Source organism: Pecten maximus, chromosome 9, assembly GCF_902652985.1.
Source record: "Pecten maximus chromosome 9, xPecMax1.1, whole genome shotgun sequence".
NCBI lineage: Eukaryota > Metazoa > Mollusca > Bivalvia > Pectinida > Pectinidae > Pecten > Pecten maximus.
Genome location: NC_047023.1, coordinates 39,678,585 through 39,701,001, shown reverse-complemented (window position 1 = coordinate 39,701,001; position 22,417 = coordinate 39,678,585). Strand labels below are relative to the sequence as shown.

Here is a 22,417-nt window from a genome sequence, read left to right as displayed (position 1 = left end):
CATTTATCGCACATGAAGGGTCCGCTCTTAGAGGATTATGAAAGTTGAATGGTTGACAGAATATTAAGGAGTCAATAATTGTTAATTCTGGCTGTCTGTCGATTCGTCTGACTTTGTACAGAAGGTGGTGTGAGAGAATATGCATGCGTTTCCCGGTATGCTAGAGAGACTAGTTATATCGGTCTCCAGATCGACGTTTATGTATGAGAGAGCAGATATATTCCAATATTTGCATTTCTGTCTCTGTTGAGAAACACTCGAAACCACATGCGTTCTGTACACAGTATATATTGTCAATATTTCACAAGTCCAACCTGACACCGTATCGTGATGGCATCAGCTACAATATTGACAATTATTATCAGTATAACCAGAAGATGTCCTGATCAAACAACCCCTCGCCGATCTTTTACCTAATAAAGACGAATCGGTCCTCGGCTAAATCACGTCTTGCAATTATCATCTCGGCTTAACAAGTAAGACGGCCCAGGAACTAGACATTGAGGGCAATATGATTGAGTATACACCGGAAGAATTCATGAACAGTCAATATATGTCATTGAACAACGTTCTATTATAACGTCAAATACAAAAATGTATAATATGATTTTTCTTAACAAGTCTTAACAGCTTTCTAATGCATCGAGCAACCGTTTTGTGCCGCCGATAGAAACTAATCGTTTGATCCTTTATACCCATTGTGTGGACTTTGTTAAAAGTTAGTTACCAACACTCGACTTTTCATTGGCTAGTTTTGTTACATATTAGTTATGCCAAGTGTAATGAGTGATTGTTACTGCATTGATTGATTGGTCGATTCGCACGTGGCGTTTTTCTTATTGACGGAGACATCATTGTTCACGTACAAACTACACGCGGTAGTGTTCGCCCAGCATCAGTACCAGTGTGAGGGTTTGCAGCAACAGCAGCTGTTGCGGCGGAATTGTTAGTATCGGTATTCTCTCGGATAGGACTTACGGACTTAAACTGGACAGTATATACCTCCGGTATGATATAGGTAAGATCTCAAATATATTTATACTTCAATTAACATAAAACATAAAAGTCGTTGATTAATATGTATATGTGTACTTGTTCTGAATATGTTACTTTGTACAAATAACAAGGTTACTTATTAAAGTTTAGTGTTTAATATAAATGTAGTAGTGAACACTTTTGAATCTTAACATATTCATACACAGGTATTATACGTTGATACAAGTATATTAAACATCAAGAATTAACCGTGATATTTGGTTTAGTACTAAGTTATTTTTTTTTATTCCTTTTTATGTAAATTTTTTTATCCAGGAAAAAATGATGAAGTACATATCCCTTTTATTTTGTAAATGATAAGCACATCTCACAGAATGTATAAAGAGTTACTATATAATAACATAATCGATGAAAGGATGAAAAAGAACATAAATCTTTTATTTACTTGCTATTGAGGAAAAATCACCGTAAATTTTATATCTAACGCGTGTCGTCGTAAACAGTGTATTCTTGTACATGTACTTTAGATTTACTTCAATTTAAATATATTGTCTAGATTTGTAATTTTAACACGAAATCTGCATAAAAACTGTCAGTTTTATGTACAGCAGAATATACACATGCATATCTTAGAGAGATCCTGAAAATACATGCGATTTAGAAATGGTCCTTATTTACAGGTTGTCCTTATAAACAGGTGGTCCTAATTAACAGGTGTTCCTTATACACAGGTGGTCCTTATCCATAGATGGTCGTTATACACATCCTTATAAACAGGAGACTTTTATAACACCGATGGTTGGGTGGTACTCGTAGAAGTTTGTTATTGACAATTAGAAATATTCATATTGAATTCGCTATTTTTCAAAGTTGACGGTATTTCGTTTTTTTCTACATTACATATAGTTTTACTTCAATTAACATATAACGAGAGTTATTGATTTATGTAAATGTATATTTGTGCTGAATTTGCCTTTAACTTTGCACAAATAACAAAGTAAGTTAATAAAGATTAATGTTTGATATAAATGTAAAACTGAACACTGTTGAATCTACATATATTTATAGATAGGCATTATAAGTATACTTACCTCGTACTTACCTCGTACTTACCTCGTATTTACTTGCGTTTTAACTTAAGTATATGAGTAACCGGGCTCTAGTTTCGTTCGTACACAATGTATGTCGACAGGTATTGGTGTCTCTTGTCTGATCACGTGGGTTGTCTCCGGGTACTCTGGTTTCCTACACGTATACACTCTTCACACGCTTCCATTCGGGACAGGAATAGTTAATTCCTTTAATACACAGATGACATGTAATAAACAGGCATCTTAGTATAATACATAGGGTTTGTGTTAATTTGTCGTCAGAGACAGGATATCTAACAGACAGAGAACCGACCATTTGTCCTTTTAGGACAGGCAATCCTTGATAGACCTTGTCCTAAGTACAGGTTGTCTTTACCATATCAACAAATAGGTGATAACTATTTGTTACGGATGATTTACTCTCTGTATACCCAGGTAATTTATCTATTCATATGTGATAAAGAAAATATAGAATCCCGACTATCCGGACTATCGAGTCAGTTGCCGGATTAACTAAACACTTTACGATAAGTGACCGTCACGGAGTACTCATTTCTACATGTATATTAAGAGAAACTCTTATTGATTTCATGGTGTGTTTCCTTTAGTTTTGGTGCTATTTCTGTTATTCCTCATTTGTCCGTAAGCGTTGCTAAATTATCTTACATGTATATGTACCTTATCCAAGAAGGTTTTGGTTTGTTCGTGTGCATGTGGAGAACATCGTACTTGTGAGGAATATCGGTATATACTGTCATAGTCGTGAACTGTATGTTAAATTCAAGAGGAAATCATTATATTTATATTTCATTTCATATTTTAAACACGAAAAAAAGGAAAAAATCCAAGCGTCAAAAAAATAAGAAAAAAAAGTGCGAGAATCAGTAGAATAAACTGTGACACCGTACCTTTTGAGGTTAGGCTTGAAAACGAGCCGCACAACGCAGTTCCGGCGTTTTCTGCTCTTACATGTACATTGTAAGTTTTGCTTCCATAACTGCTGTCAAATAAGTGTTTTATCAAAAACTACAACTTATACTGCAAAAAGTGCAGCAAATAATCACTTACAGTATTACACATGCGCTTCTTTTGCATCTGAACCGAAAATCGGCGGTTTTTAATGCATTCAATAGAAAAAGTAGCGTTCCGATTGGTCAAAAAACTAAACGTTGTATCATCCTCGTGATTTCTTATGTCGTCACTGTAAAATCGTATTAGTGATGATACAAATTTTATATTGATACATTCCGATATTTCACTGGTAAAAGTGTAACAAAACAGAAGAAGGCCTATCACTCACATAACACCAAGAAGACCAGGGTTCGTTGTGATCGTTCGGGCGTTATTAGGTACAGTATGGGGTTCCCCTTCCGGACCACGTGTGGTTTATCAGGATACTCCTGTTTCCTCTAGCATTAGGTCTCCCTTTACACTGTTATAATAGCCTGTCGCCTGAGAGAAATAATAACTAGCAGACAACACCAAGTGTAACGACACGCTAAGGTCTCTATGCGTGGAAAGTATTTAAAACAAACAGGTGTATTATGTTCTATACAGTACGTAGACGTTTTATCTACACTTCACGAAAACCTCTAGCGGCACACGTGTACATCCATCTCATGAGATACCACGTGGACCTCTAGTAATACACGTGTACATATCCACATCATGAGGTACCACGAGGATCTCTATAGTGATACACGTGTATATCGACCTCATGAGATACCACGAGGGCCTCTATAGTGATACACGTGTTTATCCACCTCATGAGATACCACGTGGACCTCTATAGTGATACACGTGTTTATCCACCTCATGAGATACCACGAGGACCTCTATAGTGATACACGTGTTTATCCACCTCATGAGATACCACGAGGACCTCCATAGTGATACACGTGTATATCCACCTCATGAGATACCACGAGGACCTCTATAGTGATACACGTGTATATCCACCTCATGAGATACCACGAGATTCTCTATAGTGATACACGTGTATATCCACCTCATGAGATACCACGTGGACCTCTATAGTGATACACGTGTATATCCACCTCATGAGATACCACGAGGATCTCTATAGTGATACACGTGTATATCCACCTCATGAGATACCACGTGGACCTCTATAGTGATACACGTGTATATCCACCTCATGATATACCGCGTGGACCTCTATAGTAATACACGTGTTTATCCACCTCATGAGATACCACGCGGACCTCTATAGTGATACACGCGTATATCCACCACGTGAGATACCACGAGGATCGCTATAGTGATACACGTGTATATCCACATCATGCGATACCACGATGATCTCTATAGTAATACACGTGTACATTCACCTTATGAGATACCACGAGGACCTCTCTATAGCGATACACGTGTATATCCACCTCATGAGATACCACGAGGTTCTCTATAGTGATACACGTGTATATCCACCTCATGAGATACCACGAGGACCTTTAGACGTACACGTTTTAATTCACCTCATTCAACTTATCACATACTTGAATTGTCCTCACTTGATTACTTGTCGTCCCGTGGACACCCAGTGCCATTTTGAGGCGGTGATTCAATGAAGTAGTTGGCGAGAACCTCAATGAACAACATACGTAAGAGTCTACCACAACAGCAAAAGACGTTCTGTGGTCCCCGCGTCCATGGGGAGCTTAGACAAAACTATATATATCTAACTATAGTATACGTGTACATTCCCCTCACAAAGTATCTATAAAGGAATCAACCAATCTGTTAGATTCCCTTCGCGAGAAAGCATTACCTGTTTATTAACTCGTCACGATCCAAGTCTGTGACATTCGCCTCGCGAGTCTTTAGAAGCATTACCTGTTTATTAACTCGTCACGATCCAAGTCTGTGACATTCGCCTCGCGAGTCTTTAGAAGCATTACCTGTTTATTAACTCGTCACGATCCAAGTCTGTGACATTCGCCTCGCGAGTCTTTAGAAGCATTACCTGTTTATTAACTCGTCACGATCCAAGTCTGTGACATTCGCCTCGCGAGTCTTTAGAAGCATTACCTGTTTATTAACTCGTCACGATCCAAGTCTGTGACATTCGCCTCGTGAGTCTTTAGAAGCATTACCTGTTTATTAACTCGTCACGATCCAAGTCTGTGACATTCGCCTCGCGAGTCTTTAGAAGCATTACCTGTTTATTAACTCGTCACGATCCAAGTCTGTGACATTCGCCTCGCGAGTCTTTAGAAGCATTACCTGTTTATTAACTCGTCACGATCCAAGTCTGTGACATTCGCCTCGTGAGTCTTTAGAAGCATTACCTGTTTATTAACTCGTCACGATCTACGTCTGTGACATTCGCCTCGTGAGTCTTTAGAAGCATTACCTGTTTATTAACTCGTCACGATCCAAGTCTGTGACATTCGCCTCGCGAGTCTTTAGAAGCATTACCTGTTTATTAACTCGTCACGATCCAAGTCTGTGACATTCGCCTCGCGAGTCTTTAGAAGCATTACCTGTTTATTAACTCGTCACGATCCAAGTCTGTGACATTCGCCTCGTGAGTCTTTAGAAGCATTACCTGTTTATTAACTCGTCACGATCCAAGTCTGTGACATTCGCCTCGCGAGTCTTTAGAAGCATTACCTGTTTATTAACTCGTCACGATCCAAGTCTGTGACATTCGCCTCGCGAGATCCCGAGGAAACATTACCCGTTAACAAACACTAGTAATACACGAATATAAACTCGCATCAAGAGATTGTTAAAGGTGTACCGTGCAGTTGAGACTGAATATAAATTTGTTTTTATACCTAATCTGAAGGAAGAGGTTCGTTTGGTTGTTAAGATTGCCCTTTTTAGGAAGACAATCGAAACCTACTGTAAGTAATGTTGACACTTGGTGGTTTGAATTGGGACCGACGGATCGTTTGACATAGTTTTCCATTATATTTTCACACATTATAATATATGGAAAATATATTTGAATTGATTCGATAGCATTAAATCTGAGGTGGCTGATACAATTTATTATTTCTCGTCAAATTTTTCCGTGGCGTGAAAGGAAAAAAGCGCAACGTGAAGTCCCTGTTAGCGCCCAAGTTGACAAACAAATTTCGACAAGGACTCAGTTGTTCAAAAGTGATTAGCTTAATCAATAGATTAGTGTAAATCTCATATCTCCTTTACTTCAAAACCTGTGTGTGTGTATTCCTTAAAATAGGCAAGCAAGAAGAGTTTCGCAACATTTTGTCAAGTTAGTTTAACTAGAATTGATCTTTTGAACAACTGAGCCCTGGTGATAGTGATGTCTTTAGGAAGTATAGATACTCTACATTATGTTACAGTGTGGGACGGAAATAACGATGATCAGCATGACAAAATGTGTCTTGTCGCAAAAATGCAAATGACTGCTTTCATTGTTCCGTTTTGCGATGAGAAAAAAATAAGTTTTTAAGTGTTCACAAACATTTATTCAGAACTGATGTTCGTTTGTCCCCGGGTATCACAATCTATCGAGTTCGTGTGTTCCCGGGTATCACAATATATCGAGTTCGTTTGTTCCCGGGTATCACAATATATCGAGTTCGTTTGTTCCCGGGGATCACAATCTATCAAGTTCGTTTGTTCCCGGGCATCACAATCTATCGAACTCGTTTGTTCCCGGGTATCACAATCTATCAAGTTCGTTTGTTCCCGGGTATCACAATCTATCAAGTTCGTTTGTTCCCGGGTATCACAATATATCAAGTTCGTTTGTACCCGGGTATCACAATGTATCGAGTACGTTTGTTCCCGGGTATCACAATCTATCGAGTACGTTTGTCCCCGGGTATCACAATCTATCAAGTTCGTTTGTTCCCGGGTATCACAATATATCAAGTTCGTTTGTACCCGGGTATCTCAATCTATCAAGTTCGTTTGTTCCCGGGTATCACAATCTATCGAGTTCGTTTGTTCCCGGGTATCACTATCTATCGAGTTCGTTTGTACCCGGGTATCACAATCTATCAAGTTCGTTTGTACCCGGGTATCACAATCTATCGAGTTCGTTTGTTCCGGGGTATCACAATCTATCGAGTTCGTTTGTTCCGGGGTATTACAATTTATCCAGTTCGTTTGTACCCGGGTATCACAATCTATCGAGTTCGTTTGTTCCCGGGTATCACAATATATCGAGTTCGTTTGTTCCCGGGTATCACAATCTATCGAGTTCGTTTGTCCCCGGGTATCACAATCTATCGAGTTCGTTTGTTCCCGGGTATCACAATATATCAAGTTCGTTTGTTCCCGGGTTTCACTATCTATCGAGTTCGTTTGTTCCCGGGTATCACTATCTATCGAGTTCGTTTGTTCCTGGGTATCACAATCTATCGAGTTCGTTTGTTACCGGGTTTCACTATCTATCGAGTTCGTTTGTTCCCGGGTTTCACTATCTATCGAGTTCGTTTGTTCCCGGGTTTCACTATCTATCGAGTTCGTTTGTTCCCGGGTATCACAATCTATCGAGTTCGTTTGTTCCCGGGTATCACAGTCTATCGAGTTCGTTTGTTCCTGGGTATCACAATCTATCGAGTTCGTTTGTTACCGGGTTTCACTATCTATCGAGTTCGTTTGTTCCCGGGTTTCACTATCTATCGAGTTCGTTTGTTCCCGGGTTTCACTATCTATCGAGTTCGTTTGTTCCCGGGTATCACAATCTATCGAGTTCGTTTGTTCCCGGGTATCACAATATATCAAGTTCGTTTGTTCCCGGGTTTCACAATCTATCGAGTTCGTTTGTTCCCGGGTTTCACTATCTATCGAGTTCGTTTGTCCCCAGGTATCACAATCTATCGAGTTCGTTTGTCCCCGGGTATCACAATCTACCGAACTCGTTTGTTCCCGGGTATCAAAATCTATCGAGTTCGCTTGTTCCCGGGTTTCACTATCTATCGAGTTCGTTTGTTCCCGGGTATCACAATATATCGAGTTTGGGTTAGCAGACAGCCCTTTAATTTGTGCATCAGCTTTAATTAGCATGATGATGACATTTTACCAAGATGGCGCTTTAAAACAGCCGTGATCGACGTCACTGTCTAGAGTCACTTTGTTGCAAGGACGTAAACCTCTACGACAAACGAAAAACAGTAAGACAAATCCATCTGTATAGCACACGGTATCATGTTTATCGGTGGCAATTTTGTTGTTTGTAAAATCAGAATTACACTGTAAAATGTTGAATCTTGAATGAAATGTTGCCATGGGGTTCAAGTAACGAACAGACGTTTGCTGTTTTACAAGAAAACAAAATGAAAATGACTATTTTGTTCTCTCGGGGAGTTTAGAATTAACAATAAAAGTCGGAATACTTCTCTCCCCGATTTAAAATTAATTGGCAAATTTCTAAACTAATCCCCAAGGGTTGTCACCATTTCATGGAAATCGTCTATTTTCGTTCCAATCTAATTGAATAAGAATTGTTTATTTCACGCACGTAACTTCCAGATGAAGAAATTAAACCAGAGTTGAATATCCGCCAATATCAGTATTGCTACACTTAGTAGGACAATGTTGAATTGTCATTACATGGGACATTGTTTGAGAACACAATGACACGGACTAACAGTTAAATGGTCATCGTGAATATCACCCGCTACCGGAATATACAACTATAAATGACAAATCTTTCCAATAAAGTCATCCTTTTCAATATCTATTTATAGTAAATCCTCGATAAGTGATTTGTTTTAAACATGTTTGATATAAAAGTAATAAAGGATTGGGCACAAGTTTCAACAATTCATTTACGCCTACTTCCAATATAACTTTAAAATAATGAAGAATAGTAATACAATAAAAACATTAATATTTATGTGCTATGATCAACATATATTGCGGAATGTAATCAACGTTCACACATACATAATGCTATCTGAATTCAGGTCCACGATAAGAGATAGACTTCAAGATAATAATGTTTCCAAATCGAATTCAATTTAAAAAAAAAATGAAATTTAGAGTATTCCTTTCTTTTGTAAAAATACTACATTCTATAAAGTAGTGGGAGACATTCTCACAAGGGTTACCATAAGTACATGCTGCATTATTTACAAGGCTTTCCACTAAAACGGTCATAATTAAGGGACCTACATTGGTGTCCAAATCTTGTTCGTCTTACAATCAACAGCCCCAAAACATATAGGCGGGGAGACTGTATGAAATAAGGGCTGGATAGAGAGGGTCAAATTGAGAAATTAAGATAAGATAGGATACATTTTATTACCAGTGCAGGACCTTTTGATCCTCTATACCGGACTCCAAAATATGATTATTACAATTAATGAATCAATAAATTGTGGATTCTATAGTTATTGTTTCACAAAGTTTAATGGTTGTTTACAAACCCGCGATGATATGTGCTAAAGCTCGTACGACTTTTTATCTCGTTTGTAGGACTTTTTTTTCTCGTTCGTACGATTTTGATTCATTTTTTTGTCGTTCGTCAAACCTCCTATGATAAATCCCCTAAGTATACAGTAAAACGTTTTTATGAAAAACATTCGTTTATGACAGTGAATATTGTAAAACAAAGCCATTGAAGCAAAACATCTTTCCGTTTAATCAATTGATAGATAAAGTAAAGAGAATATTGTGTGGCACAGTGGTAAATCACTCAACTATCATTTAGGCGCCGAGTTCGATTCCAGGATCGGACGTGAACAAGTATGGGGTCACCTTCCCGAAAAAGTAGGATTTCTCCAGGTAATCCGGTTACCTCCCACAGTTCATGTAAGATCTCTCGTATTATAAATTCACTGAAATACCTGTCTGAACGTAATGTTACAGTCGCCGAGACGTCAATTTTGTCTGCAATACATTCTTTGGTACATTGGGTAATATGTCTTTTTTTCTATTTTTGATAACAAAATTGATCTAAAAAATTGTCATATTGGTAAAAACGTATGCCGTCAGATACTTAAGAAATAATTAACGATGATTCGTGTATTGTTGCAGGATATACAACAAGGACGAGGATATTTTGCAATTAAATAAATAACGATGGCCGCAGGCCTGAGTTATTAATCAAGATTGCAAAATATCCGAGTCCTCGTTGTATATCCTGTAACAATACACGAGTCAAAGTTGATTATTTCTATTCTACTATGTACTGTTTAGCTCTGAGATCGACCTCTTTCTAATAGAAAAACAGCAAAGAAAGCCCGAGAAAACCTTGTAATTTATTTCTTGAGTATTGCATTATTTGTTGATGAAATATGCAGGCAATACAGTACTACGATCAAGAGCACCTATCATATGGCATTGATTTTGAAAATTAAATAAAAGGACTAAAAAATAGAAAAATAAAGGGGGCTCCGTAGGATTCGAACTTGCATCGTGATAAAATATTATTGAAAGATTAACCCATTAGCCCGCTCGACTATAGTAACCTTTTATAAAACGGGTGAATATTAGATATATAAAATTGTAACAGCCGTGACTCACAAGCGTGTATTATTGGCACGAGCGTGGGTTATTGGAAAATAATACATGGTTTTAAACCAATCAAAACTGGCGTTGCATAGCAAACATGGTAGAATACATATTTTTACATTGTATTAAGTTGTTTTTTTCGAAATGAATTAGCGGTTTAGATGGAATACATCCTGCAGATATAGGAACACTGCAGGTTTTATGCACTCTAAAAAATATAAATCGCATTGATTTGTTTTCCAGAGATAAATGTATAGTCATTGCCATAAACGTCCCATTTCCTGAAAGGAGCATTAAGTATAATGTACAGTTCATACTCGTTTGTGTTTGTCTGAGGAGTATTGACAGAGATGGCAGATGCCACCATAATTCGGGATGTATAAAATGTATGAAACGTGAACGTCTGTTCTCGCGAAATAACAAGAAAAATTATCTCGCTAGATATCGGTTGTACTGTACACAAGTAAATATATTTCCCTTTAATGCCACCGACATTTGTAAATGTACCTTAAAAGAGCTCTCTGTTCGCTGTAAACTCCATGGGGACAATATTTACTTTTAGACCAGCCTGATGTGTGACGGGGTAGAGAACAATATTTATTTCTCGCTTTTAACACGTCTTAAATAATTGGATAGCGATCCCGATATATTGTTTCTGTCGAGTAGCGGTCGTATTACGTTTGTAAAGAGTTCACACAATTAACTATGTAACATCCATTGATCACGTGGCCGTTTTCTTGCTGTGGTACAGCGTATGGAAAATTGAAAACATTGTATTAGCTGGCTACATTTGAAATAAAGGAACTGAAATTTCAATCATTGGTATGATATTGCCATTGTTAAAAAAAAACAAAATAATCTGCCTCTACACACAGCCAGAGCTAAAACGTTTAAACAATACATATTGACATCTGTTTTCGAGGAAATGAATCTGCTGAACTGGAAGTAGCCCTTCAGGTTTTTGTCAGTTCATATTTCTTCAATCGACATCATTTGTCGGTGAAGCCAAGGTTGACGACCGAGAAGTCAAATGTAGATTGTGTCAACTACTTGAACCAGCCAGTGGCAGCGTTCAGGACACATTAACAATGATAACTGAAATTGAATTAAACATTTTTGTTGTGGCACGATTGTTCCGCTGTGATGCTTGGCAGTCCGCGTCATATAGCACAATGAATGGTAAACAATCGCTCAAACGACTAAGATTGTTGAGTTGCGGCAATCGATAGACCGAAAACCAAAATGAAAGTGCTTTGCGATTTTTCCAAAAATCGATTTATTTATCAGCCCATCTATAGACCAATTTATTATCAAGTTCAATCAGATCAATAAATCTGTATGAAATCTACAGAAATAATAATAATAAAAAACATTAAATCTTTATACGTTTTATTGACAAAAAGAAAGAGTAAATTGTATTTTTGGTGTGTATGTAGTTACGTTGACGTTAGGGGTGTTGGTCAGGGGTCAGGGGTCAGAGATCAGGAGTCGGCGCCAGAAGCATCGGGCTTTAGCGACAAGGGCTTGAATTATTAAGGAAAAGTTAGTGTAAAGAGATCCGGGTCTGGATGGAAAGGGAATGAGCATATCGCGAACCCCACCCCCTCCCCAACACCGCCTCTGACCACCTTCCACTGGTTGCTGAGTTCCTTCACCATTTTATTATCATTCAGATATCTGCCATGTCCTATAGACGTAAACATATATACTTGTATATTTATGTTTGGTCAGTTCATGTACCATTTAGTATATACATACCTACCTACGTCGATAATCCACGGACTACGGACTAATGTATCACGTTTATGTTAGGACGAGATACGATCTTCAAGCCTCGGCCATTCATGTATGTGTTCGCCGAATTACAGGTTTACATGTAGCGCAAACCGTACAATACAACTTCACAACACCCCTACACAAAATGATTGTATTCACACAGGCGCTGTGGCATTCCTTGGCCTATCTGCGGTGATAGAGCCGCACAACACCCCTACACAAAATGATCGTATTCACACAGGCGCTGTGGCATTCCTTGGCCTATCTGCGGTGATAGAGCCACACAACACCCCTACACAAAATGACCGTATTCACACAGGCGCTTTGACATTCCTTGGCCTATCTGCGGTGATAGAGCCGCACAACACCCCTACACAAAATGACCGTATTCACACAGGCGCTTTGACATTCTTTGGCCTATCTGCGGTGATAGAGCCACACAACACCCCTACACAAAATGATCGTATTCACACAGGCGCTATGACATTCCTTGGCCTCTCTCCTGTGATAGAGCCATATTCACACAGAGGCTTTAATATTTCGTGGTCTCTCAGCTGTGATTTTGTATAAAACCACACAACACCGCCTACACTCAACATGGGCGTATTCACACAGTACAGGGCTTTGATATGTCCGGGCCTCTCTGCTGTGAGATCGCATAGAACCATATAACACCGCCTACACTCAACATTTTCGGGGCCTCTCTGCTGTGAGATCAGTATACACAAATGACTTTAATGTTTCGGGGCCTCTCTGCTGTGAAATTGAGTAGGATTGATGCTTTCACATGCTGAGTTAAAACTTCCTGGTTTACAGTATAGGTGATCGTTACTACATTGATAGCATTACAGACGGTATTCGACAAATTGACAGAAAATGGAGTTAGATTTGATCATATAATCTTTTTGTATGGACGTAATGGGTTTATTGTTTATACACGTGAACTAAAAGTTAATTTTTATGCAACAATAGTTTCTACATGTATAACGACGGCTTCCAGTATTAAGTTAGATGCCAAGGTGGAGCGATACTATTGGCCTTTTGACAGTACGTTATGTAGACAATTAAGACAATTCTAGCAGCCGGAATTTATACAATTATCGAAACCATCTACATTAACGAGGTTTTTTAGTAATCTGTTTTATTTTTCATTCATTAAGTTTGGTTCACAAAAAGGGACCTGAGAATTTGTTACAGTCTTTGTGTATTCGAACCTTCACAAGTGTATATACATGTATATCACATTTCCAGAAGTCTTTGGGGCTAAATTAAAATTCGGTGAAAATGACACTCCGGTGTTTATCTGTGACAAAAAATCGATCGTTATAATTTTCTCTTGAGTAACATCCTCAATACATGTAGAATGCATTCTTATTACATCAGAAGCACTTCCTCCGTTTTATCCAAAACCCCACGCCATTTCCGCGATTTTGAAAAAAATCTGACCGATGGTGGCACGGTTAATATTCATGAGCTCTATAGCTAGCTACAATGTCATTGGCTGGCTATTTTGAGACCCTTCGTATAACTCTTCTCGAGACACCTCGAGGTTTACAATCGATGCCATCCACAAACCAGATGCACATCGATCGAAGGGGAAATTCATGATCTATATATAGATTTAGTAGCATATAGTGATCTTGATGAGAGGAAAACTTGACGTGTTCTGTCAACACATAAGGATCGGTTTGTTACAATTTTCATCAGAAATATATAATGTATTCACGACATTCCATGTGATGACTGTATCACTTGTAGTTTTTGCTAGAAATTGTCACCGTCGATCGCGAGCTGCGTACAGTAGCTTTTTGAAAATATACAGCTTATTGTAACTTTTGGCGAGTTAATAATTGTGGTTTATCAGAGACAGAAAACAATTTGTGATGGCGGCGATTGTAATTTTCACAAGTGTTTATGATATGGGAATCCTGAATAGAAATAAGAGTTTTGCTATAAAAGTACCTTTATTTCTATGAAACATAAATCTCAATTAACTGTCAAAATTCAAAACGCCTGTGCAATTTCTTATCTTATTACATTATGATATACGGTCTCACTACCATGAGGAATTTGCAATAAACGTAACCACAGGGACATGTATAATCTATTATAAAACTAGTCTGAAAACCTATATAATTAATTAAGAAAGGTCCCAGTGCCCTGACAGTGACAGTTGTTAGGATGGTGGAATTCATTACCATTGTTTCGTTACCATTTGTGTAAAAAACATTATATTTAAAGTTTTATATTAGTTGAAATAGCATGTGTCTAGTTTTGTTTTCAAGAATTCTTAAAGTACACAAAATATAGACATTCAATAAACCAAATTAAAACACAAAAAGATTATTCAAATAGATAGATTCGTCAGGACAAAAATAGAGAAAGTTATCTGACTTCTAGATCTAAAAAAATATTTAATATATTGACTATAATTTCAAACATGCAAAAGAGTTGTTTATCAAAGAGTTACTTTGGAATTATCATGCATCAATATTATAATTGGTTCATTCAGCCACCTACAAACAACAGGCAGAACGTGACATGCTTTACAATAAACACATTTACATTCAATTTATCTATTTTTCAGAATATTATTCCCCTAATCACCTTTAAACTATCTTTTGAGTTTTTTTCTCTCTCGGTAATTCAAGACATAAATTGAATTCTGTGTCAACATCTGGTTATTCGTCAACATATCATCATAATTTGTTCTGTTCTCTGATCAGTCATTTTTTCAGTATTGACTTTTGGTTTCATTTTTTCCCAGTAATGATACATCCCTTTGATCTCCCATAAATACGTTGTAAGTTCGATATTATATAGATAAGAGTTACATAATACATGTATAGGCCCTAACAGCTGTATATCATATTGATGTAGTGAGTTTTAATTGTGAAAGGCGGAAGTTAGGCTTGCAGACAGCTACATTGTACTTTTTCGATAGTTATTATTTTACATGATTCTCTGATGGTGTGTTCATGGTGTGTTTTTAGATTATTTCATCTTTACTGAACACAGTTTGATGATATTTGTTGCCCACCTCTGGAATCTGATCCTCCTGTCTAGTTCGTCCCACAAATGCTCAATTTGGGACATAATTGGGCTGTATGGTGGAACGTTTTTTTGAACCAGTAGGTCACGTCCGTCCATAACAACATGTGACCTCGCGTTGTGCTGCTGCAAAGTAAAATGCTGTTGATTGTAAGAGGAAGAACGGGTTGTCTCAAGACCTAATCCCAATATATCCCCACCCCACCCCCCAATCCCCATCCCCGAATATGTCGCTTTCCGTTACGGAAGCGTAAGATTATCGATAACCACGACGTCGTCCATAAACACGTCGTCCACAGACACGTCGTCCATAGATACGTCGTCCATAGACACGTCGTCCATAAACACGTCGTCCATAGACACGTCGTCCATAGACACGTCGTCCATAAACACGTCGTCCATAGATACGTCGTCCATTAACACGTCGTCCATAAACACGTCGTCCATAGATACGTCGTCCATTAACACGTCGTCCATCAATACGTCATCCCCAGACAGGTCGTTCATAGACACGTGGTCCATAAACACGTCGTCAATAGACACGTCGTTCATAGACACGTGGTCCATAAACACGTCGTCCATAGACACGTCGTCCACAGACACGTCGTCCATAAACACGTCGTCCATAAACACGACGTCAATAGATACGTCGTCAATAGACACGTCGTCCATAAATAAGTCGTCCATAGACACGTCGTCCATAGACACGTCGTCCATAAACACGTCGTCCATGAACACGTCGTCCATGAACACAACGTCCATAGACACGTCGTCCATAGACACGTCGTCCATCAACACGTCGTCCATAAACACGTCGTCCATAAACACAACGTCCATAGACACGTCGTCCATAGACACGTCGTCCATCAACACGTCGTCCATAGACACGTCGTCCATAAACACGTCGTCCATCAACACGTCGTCCATAGACACGTCTTCCATAGATACGTCGTCCATAGACACGTCGTCCATAGACACGTCGTCCATAAATAAGTCGTCCATAGACACGTCGTCCATAAACACGTTGTCCATAAACACGTCGTCCATAGACACGACGTCCATAGACACGTCGTCCATAAACACGTCGTCCATCAATACGTCGTCCCCAGACACGTCGTTCATAGACACGTGGTCCATAGATACGACGTCCATAGATACGTCGTCAATAGACACGTCGTCCATAGATACGTCGTCCACAAACACGTCGTCAATAGACACGTCGTCAATAGACACGACGTCCATAGACACGTCGTCCATAGACACGTCGTCCATAAACACGTCGTCCATAAACACGTCGTCCATAGATACGACGCCCATAGACACGTCGTCCATAGACACGTAGTCCATAAACACGTCGTCCATAGATACGTCTTCCATAGATACGTCGTCCATAGACACGTCGTCCATAGATACGTCGTCAATAGACACGTCGTCCATAGATACGTCGTCAATAGACACGTCGTCCACAAACACGTCGTCAATAGACACGTCGTCAATAGACACGTCGTCCATAGATACGTCGTCCACAAACACGTCGTCCATAAACACGTCGTCCATAGACACGTCGTCCATAGATACGTCGTCCATAAACACGTCGTCAATAGACACGTCGTCCATATATACGTCGTCCATAGACACGTCGTCAATCTGACCAGAAAAGCGTGAAGTGAGACTCGTCAGTAAACAACACGTGTACGATGGTTTGTAGATGACGTTGATTGTATACCTCGAAGTGTCTCGAGTAGAGTAACGAAAGACCTCAAAATAGCCGGCTAATGATCACATGCAGTTAGAGCGCATGAATATTAACCGTGCCGCCATCGGTCGGATTTTGTTTAACAAACTACGGAAATGGCGTCTGGTGTTGCGACGAACAGAGGTTCTTTCGACGTAGCAAAATACATTCTACATGTATATAGGATGCTACTGAAGGGAGGGTTATTGATCTTTTTAATGAGCATAAGCATATTTTTCTTCACCCAAAAGGAATGCCTTTGTTTTTTTTTCATCGAAAACTAAATCACAGGTACAGAAGGGCTACAAATTAAACTGTTTTCTAAGGTTTTTTTTATTGATGCTTTATTGACAACGTATAACTGGTTTTCACAAAAAATCATAAAGTGGCCACCTTGAAAAAAAATATACAATTGTGTATCTAATCGACGATGTGTCCGAAAATGATCGATACGAAGACCGAGGGTTGTACATGTACAAATATTCCCTTCAAAATTAAACACCGACCTCGTGCACATATCCTCCACTGTCCTGAACTCAACATTCTCAGTCGCGATTTGGATTGTTTTTTTAAATCAATTTTGAGCTATATGTTTATTTTCAAATTTATTTAATTAAACGAGTGTCCAATTGCTTAAAAACAATATGCTATCTGGATATGTACCCCACTACATAATCCAGTTCCTTTATAGTGAAAACAAGCGGTATAATGTCTCGCGATACGTATATTTGTCGGAGACTAGACTGCCAGCCAGTTCGTAATGGTTCTAATACTAGATTACCTCACTTGTTTGAATTTTAGGAACGAAGATTAACGAAGTTTCGCAACAGACTTCAGTTTTCAGTATCAAATCACAAGTTGTTGGTCATGTCATAGTCTTACATATCTTTTATTTCTTTGTTTTATTTCTCATTTGTATCTAAAACTGATGATATGGTTTTAAACATTTTATCTACTATTTGATAAAGACTGAAATGCGGAGACCTCTGATATGTGCTTGTTTATAATGTTGACTTGTAAACAACAATGGGTCCAGGACCAAAAGGATGTGTAATCCTCATTTTCGTATCTTAGGAACTACATCACGTGTTTTGGGAAATAACATCATTTTGTAGAAATCGAATTACGAGATCCCCTAGGGCAGCCATGTTGCAGCAGCGCGCGGATTCCTCTAAAATAAATTAATCGAAATATCTCGGATTTCGTCATCAATGACGTATATGCATAAAACAGGTTGACTGCAAAGAATGGTCTTCAGAATAATTTCTTGTGAAATCGGATAAAACTTCAAGGGGGTAGATATTTATATCTGATATGTTAGGTTGAATTTTTTTCTGATCCATTCTGATAAATATAGAAAGCCAGTTCAGTTATTGACAATCAATTCAGATTATGATTCCGACAGCGTGATATTTATGAAATGATTTTATCTGTGTTGCTCCCATGCCATTGTTGAGCGTTTGATTACTGCCATGGTGATGGAATGATAACACGCGACATGACGTCACACAATTTCTATAATTGGTAGGGAGAGATCTCACCTCTAAATAGTCATAATAGGTTAGAGTTATCACCTTATCAACATTATATTAACTTTACGAGAATTTTTGCAGAAACTTGTGAGACTGATTTAGTACCATTTCTCTCCACTGCAGGATTCGCACAAAAACTACGAGAAATTACACAGCCTAAGACCTGGTCAACATTTTGAATGATCATGATTTGCATTTCTGCAGATGGCGTCTCCTCTAAAGAGACACGTGACTATTATGTAGTCATTTCATTCGAGTAATTGTATTAGGGGACACGGGCGTTTGCACCAGACTGGAGCCGCATAAATAAAAGACTGGCAAAAGACTTCCGGAAAATGTATAACTCTGTAATGAAAGCAATCTAATCCCTAACGATCGCTAATAACACGCGTTCACACAAAAATCGTCACTTCCGGTAAATGTAAAGATGTTCGTTTTGACCGGAAATCGATTACCTTGCAGGCATGCAAAATGTTGTCTGAACAATTTCATAGATTTATTTTGTACGTACGAAATTTATCTTAAACTCTTCCCACGAAACGGAAATTGTTATTTGTACATTGGATTACATTTGATTACTTTGTTTCGTTTTCAATTAAAGCCGTGAGATTTATAATTCAGTAGACGCTTAGACTAGGTCGCAACAGCCCTGTTAATAGTGCAACTCCGAGATAAACCTGTAGGTCGATGCCTACCCCCGTCCGGTTGTGTTTCTCAAGAAGTCTAAGGTCATGGACCTTACAAATCTACTGTGGCGATGTCTTTGCGCATGACACTGAATCGTTCAGCTATGGATTACATGCACTATCGACTTCAGTGTTACCTTCCAGTAGATGTGATGATTTTCATTTTAGATCGGGAATCGATTGTACATTGTATCGTGGTCATGCAAGATGTCGTCTGAATAATTTGATTATTGTGTACGTAATATATATCAAACACTGCCCAGAAAAAAAGGCAATTGTTCTTTGTATTTGGAATTAAATTTCAATACATGTAGTTCGTTTCGTTCTTCATTAAAACCGTATTCACTTTTAAAATTCTTACCCAGTAAAGGACTAAAGAATGGTACACAAAGTATGTAGTTAGAATTTTTAAAAATTATGTAGAATCTCCGATTTCACTGTAATTGTCTCAATAAAACAAAGAAAGGCAAATTAATCCACGAACTAAACAATAATATCGAACGACAGTGAACTTTTAAAACAAAGAACAGAAAATCGACAACAGTGAGCAGATTGCTGTCATATTTTCTATAAGCCTCATCTTAAAACGGTTTGTTATATACAGGTAGAATAACATTTTCACGCATTTCCGACAATAAAATTAAGTAAATGAATAAAAAGTAAATGCGTCGGATTCATGTGACAGATACTTATCACAAAAAGTCTACAAAAAAATACTTTCTTTTTATTTGTTCTCGTTATACATACTAAAACAAATAGCACTGCCTTTGTATTAACTGATATAGTTCGGCTAGAATGACCTGTCGTGTTGAATTTTGATTAACATACAATTGTAGATAGGGAAAATCGGTGTATGCAATAGTTTAAAATGTTGTTCAAGATTATTTGCATTGACGAATCAGTCGTGTAGGTTAGGTGGGTACGTATGATTTGTATGTTAAAAAACAGGGTACGTACATATAAATGAGATACTGGTGACAGTGTAACAAATTCGAATCCCATAGAGCATTGCTTTCCCTTATAGGAGTTGTTTTATATGTAGATAATAGTGTGTTTATATTTTGTTTTGTTTTTATATTTGATTTTCTTCTTTTTTCGTGCAGTTGTCGTCATCATCCTTGCTGGCAACTTGAATATTGACTATTGAAATATCAGACAACGTTTAACGAGATGCCGCAATGTCGGATTAACGGGGAACACTCGGTTTAAAAAGTCTTATAATTGAAACATATATGTAAATCCGTTTGATAAGTTTAACGATCTGATGTTTTATTTGATTTATACAAATCAACGACCGCATTCGTTTTTTTTTATCATTTTTTTTCCGTCCTGTTTGCACAGACAAATTGAGCGTGTGACACAGAGACCAAGCTCAGTAAGCGTTGATACATGTATATTGTAAATTTCGTAATGCCTTTCACTGTTCACTGCTGTCTTCACAAAGTGTCAATGGTTTGACCACGATATGCAATATCGCATTGATTATTCAGACAAGTTACTCTGCAACGTGTGCGCGTGCGTTATATACTTAAAACATCAATTAGCATGTGACATATGCACAAATAGGATCACCTTCTTTGAATATTCAACGAAAAAAATGAATGCGGACGCTAGTTCGAAGTCAATGGAGTACACACTAGTTGCTTTCACGATGCATACATGCATGTGGCGAAATGGAAGCGACACTTTTAAATACTGGGTTACTCAGGAATATGGAGATATATACATGTTTGAGCGCGGTATCTTGTTACAATTTCTACAGGATGGCTTTGAGAGCATTATTTAAATCATACAGAAACGATGCTTGGCTATTTCGATGACCTGCAAAAGGCAGGAAGGAACCCAAAGGTCACTTTCTGTCTGTCGGCAATAACTTATAAAATCTGTTTTTAGTTAGATATAGTTTCCACGTTTCATAAGTGAGTTATCTGCACCCAAAACAACCTCATGAGTTCTCCGTGATATATCCGTGAGTTCCCCGTGAGCTCTCCGTGAGTTCTCCTTGAGTTCCCCGTGAGTTCCCCGTGAGTTCTCCGTGAGTTCCCCGTGAGTTCTCCGTGAGCTATTAACACGCTCGTATTCATACTCAATACTCAAATTAATCAAAACATATAATCATAATAACAAATTCTATATATTATCGATTATAAATATTTCAAAGTATGAATATAGAAATCGTCTAAGAATACAAACAGACTTGTAGGGCACAGTCTATACCAAATTGTACCATGGGACACCTTGACCGGGGTTAGGTGAGGGACAAGTGTCTAGGAGCGTGACTGTACATAACAAATTCACGAACAACACTGTCAATATTCAAATGTAGCCAGGGCTTTAACGCTAATCCATATAATATATTGGAAAAGGAGTTAACATCCCGTTTGGAAATTATAGCTAGAGTTACAATTTATGTGATTACTATATTTCTTTCTTTGAACATACATTGTATTTAAACAAGTGAGATTGTTTCCGTCACATGCTTTATAATATTATCATTTAAATGGGTAAATACATACAAGTGTGATGTACCTTATCTTGATGGTTTTATCATCCACCGCCCGCCAACCAAACGTTCGCAGATAGAAGAGGTCCACTTTGTATGTTGTGATGTTTTCTTTGGTTTAGTAGTATGTATTGGTCTGTTTATGCTTTTCTTTATAAATATAAAATTTGACTAGGTTAAACTGCACTATCTCTTATACATTGTAGGTTTATCTTCATTTAATTTCCGACAAATCTCCCAAGTTATGTCAATAATCCATAGTCTACCAGCTTCATGTTGACCCTATTAATCGTAGATGACCCTGTGATTTCACTCAAACCTTGTTTTTTTGTTTTGTTTTGTTTTTTGTTTTCCTTCGTGGCAGCAACCAGTACGTCTGATCGACTTTGAGCTTTTGATGTTTAACTTTGATCTACAGTCCGACATTGTTCAAAACAAAATAGTTTAGTTGGTGCATGCGTGCATTTCATATTTTCCGCGACGTTTTTACATATAGAGAGTGGAGCACCACATTAGAGATTCCCTATACTCAATGGTATAGTTTCCCGATTTGATAAGGTTTAATAAACGTTAGTAGATTTCTA

General features: G+C 38.0%; 1 protein-coding gene across 1 annotated transcript in view; it reads left to right on the top strand.

The window, feature by feature from the left end:
* The first annotated feature begins 505 nt into the window (after positions 1-505).
* The window catches only part of LOC117335098 (neuropeptide receptor 15-like), a 68,624-nt gene continuing 46,712 nt past the window's right edge, over positions 506-22,417 (top strand). The window contains exon 1 of the mRNA XM_033895019.1: positions 506-1,018. The gene's annotated coding sequence lies outside the window, so the exon portion shown is untranslated. The remainder of the gene's footprint in view (positions 1,019-22,417) is intronic.